Source organism: Agelaius tricolor, unplaced genomic scaffold (assembly GCF_023055355.1).
Source record: "Agelaius tricolor isolate 1412-34295 unplaced genomic scaffold, bAgeTri1.0.p SCAF_6, whole genome shotgun sequence".
In the NCBI taxonomy this organism is placed as follows: domain Eukaryota; kingdom Metazoa; phylum Chordata; class Aves; order Passeriformes; family Icteridae; genus Agelaius; species Agelaius tricolor.
The window spans coordinates 14776785-14780491 of NW_027269266.1; the positions used below are offsets into that span (position 1 = coordinate 14776785).

A 3707-nucleotide genomic window follows, 5' to 3' on the forward strand; every position below is an offset into this window, starting at 1 on the left:
CATCTTTTACCAGACAAGATAATAGTGCTCATTTTTCCCCTTTGAAAGAAGAAAAATGGAGACTGCAAATAACACTGTAGGCCTTAAAAAAAAAAGAAGGCACAAACACTGGACAGATGTACTGAACAACTTCAGTAAAGACCTCCAGGTACATGAATAGCAGACCCAGTATGATGTTAGAGACAGTTAAAAAACAGGATTCATCTCTCTCAGAGAATTTTTTTGGAAGAAACTTTCTTTTTGTTTGCTAATTGCTCCTCAGAAAGTTGTGCCCAGAACTGCATACAGGCTGTTATTGCAGCAGTTTCCTCACAAGTGAGGCATACCTTGAGAGCAAGTGTTTACACATTTAATATGCCATGCAGCAAGTATCAATGCATAATAGGATATTGCTTGTCCAGCTTCCTTCAAGTGGTTTTGAATGTTATTAGATCCTGGTCAGACTTGCCACTTGATAAAAGTTAAGTAAGTGCATGGATTACAGCAAGAAGTGGGCCCATGTCATGATAAGAACACTTCAGGACATCTTGAAGATATTTACAGTGACTTTCACCCTGCCCATGTTTACAACAAGGTACTACCCTTGCTGTCCTCTTATCTCTCTCCAGTTTCCTCCTGCAGTGCTCAGGCAGCCATTGCTCTCCTGGCTCTGAAGAGTGGAAACCCAGAGGAGTCACGGTGGGGAGCAGCACGGAGCTGCTTCAAAAACTCACTGAGAGGCAGAGCAGCTGAAAGCAAGCTCCCATCAGTCAAATCTGTGTCTGATGTGCAGGTCTAAAAATAACCCTGCACCATCTGTGAGAGGTGAGAGCCCATTGCAGCCTCCACCTTGCCTTTGGTCAGTGTGTCCTCACAAGGCACAGAGCAGGATCAGGAGCTGACCAGGGTGGTCCTGCCTATGCCCCCAACAGGAAAACAAACAGCCACTGAAAAATGAAGGCAGATCCTTGTGTGTGGTGGTTCAGTGCTAATAGTTGTCCAGGCAGCAGCCTAAGACAAATCAATATCTGTAATAAGGCTCATCATGCTCCAATAACTGCTGCAATCTGCATAGGAAGACTCATGCTGGATGAAGGGGAAATGTGTGTTCCTGAGGGAAAAGGCACTTAAGAGTAAATTCTCATTAAGTGAAAATTAGTTGCTGATGAAAGATTAAGCCAGTTGGCAACTGGACAAAAGATGGGTGTATGGCAGGGAAAGAGCACATAATGTTTTCTAATAGATACAGCTGAGGTTTGTGGTAGTGATATTCAATGTAAGCTGCAAACTGCAGCTTTGCTTCCAAGCATAGCTACTTTTTAATTCCTTTTTAAGAATTTTCCTAATTTTTTCACAGAAGAAAGCCAAGACAGATCTATTGGAAAATAGCTGGAGAGACTATTTTTATATCTTTAATTAAATATTATAAAGAAGTACACTTCTGAGAGAAAAAAAATGTTATAGTGTGGGGTTTTTTTCCCAAATGTGTGGTTAGGCTGTTAGAGATAAGAGAATTTATGATTTTCCATATAGATCTGATGAAACAACTTCTTCATTTACATTTCAAGGATGGAATAGGATGGGTGAATTATGCAAGAAAAGAAAATAAGACAGAAGAAAAAGAAAGAAAGCAAAAGTGAGAGAACCATAATACAGCTACAAATACCTCCTGGAGTTACCCTGGAAAGAAGAGCATTCACAGCTCGCTGTCATGCCTGACAAACAAATTTTGACCATTTTACTCTGGGAACAAGAGCATGCATCATGGTTCAGGGATGAGGGGGAGGGTTTCAAATGCTTTTCTTACTGAGTATTGGCTTCACACCACTAATTAATGGCTCTTTAGATGTGCTCTGGCAAATAACTCTTCCTCGACAAAGCCAAGGAGTGGCACACCCATGCAGACAGAGCCTGGCTCCCATCAGTGTCCATGGGAGGCTGGGGCTGGTGTCCCCCAGGATGCTGGAGCTGGTGTCCCTGGCGATGCTGGATCAGATGTCTCTGGGGATGCTGGGGTTGATGTCCCTGGGGATGCTGGAGCTGGTGTCCCTGGGGATGCTGGATCAGATGTCTCTGGCGCTGCGCTCCTGCACCCAGCTGGACCCGGCATTGAGACTGCCGGGGGTGCTGGCACAGAGGGAAGATTTGCACTCCCACCACTTGCACAAGTAAATAACTGGAGGCCAGGCTGGGGAGGGTGTCTGCCTGCGATGCCCTGCCTCCTGCCACCTGATCTCGCAGCCATCCAGCCCTTCCCTCCCTTCCCAGCCAGCAGCAGGGAGAGCCAGCAAGCCCCAGCTGGAAAGGGAGCAGCGTGGCCGAGACAGAGTGAGTACAATGATTTAAATGGAGCGAGCTGGACAGTTGTCAATGGAAAGGAAATTAGTTGGAATCTAAATCTAACTAAAAGAAATGACCCAGATTACTGACACTGTAAATTGGATTAAAATGAAATCCTACAGGAAAATCGATGAGAAGCGATAAGCAAGCAAGTCAAAATGACAGCAGAAGGAGGCAGACGCTCCCTGAGAGCTTATTCAAGAGAACCAGTCAGAAGTAGAAAAGAAAATTTAATTGAGCCAATCCAAATCTAAATGGTAGAAAAATAAGGGGGAATTGGAAGAGATTAGAGAAAAAGCCCAAGGAAATTTTTTTAAAGGTTACAAATCAGTACACAAAACAGAAAATGGGAGAGAAATTAAAGAAAGGGAAAAGGCAATTTTAATTATGTCTTAAAGTAAGTGAAATTAAGTGCCTGGGAGTAGGTTTTTATAGGATGCATCTGTTTACATGGAAGTAGACTTTAATTGACATGAAGATGTTGTTTTTCTGAAAACTGGCTGCTTTTTTTTTTACCTGTGTGTGCTGTTACAAAGGCCCTGAAATGCATGCATCGTCACTCCGTGCTCTGAAAAACACCGGTTTTTTTCCTCTTTCTCTTTTCCTTTGCAGGTTCATCCCTTACAGAGGAGCTGCTGAAGGCAGGGGGCAGCTGGAGCTGCCTGCCTCCTGCCAGCCTCCCACGAGGGGCAGGGAGCCTCCCATGAGGGTGAAAAGCTTTACCTTTCCTTGGCTACACCTACAGCACCACTGGATGTCACTGTTGTTTCATAAAAGACAAAAATCTTACTGTGATCTTTTTGACAGATAATGTTTAGTACATAAATATATACATGTATTTCTAGTCTCTTTCCCGCAATTTTCTGCAAAAGGATTGAAATTACAGAAAGTCTGTGCAGCCTCGTGGCTCTCACTCACATTTTTGATGACTATTTTTATACAGACTGTGTTTATGGGTCCTTTTGAGGCACTCCAAGAGGCATCTCTTTCATAAAGGATTGCTTTCTGCTGTGATAGACGTAGAGTGTGGCAGAGCTGCCACAATAGATTTCAGTTGTTCTGGGGTTTCTTTTCTTTCATTTGTTTTATTTCCAGGGAATTATTTCAACTCACCTTGGCTGGACTGATTGCAGCAGTGCTGGGACAAAAGTGTGAGCTGCCTGTGGAGCAGCAGATTCTGGTGCTGTCTGTGTGGAGCCCAGAGAGCTGGGCACTGCCAGGGCAGTGCTGCCCATAAATCAGGATTACCCTGGAGGTGTCTGCTTCCCTCCACTGTTACAGAGTGTGCAGAGACTGACCCTAAATCTCCTGTACCTCCTGTACTGAGAGTCAGTGAGAAACTCAGACCCTATTCCTTAGAAAAAGAGGAAAAAGCTCTTTTTTCTTCC

General features: G+C 44.1%; 1 long non-coding RNA gene across 1 annotated transcript; it reads left to right on the forward strand.

Annotated features, from left to right (window-relative positions):
• The first annotated feature begins 2176 nt into the window (after positions 1 to 2176).
• On the forward strand, positions 2177 to 3219 carry LOC139591372 (uncharacterized). Its single transcript, XR_011679625.1, has 2 exons — positions 2177 to 2307; positions 2932 to 3219. It is a non-coding gene; the product is annotated as an uncharacterized lncRNA (long non-coding RNA).
• The last annotated feature ends 488 nt before the right edge of the window (positions 3220 to 3707 follow it).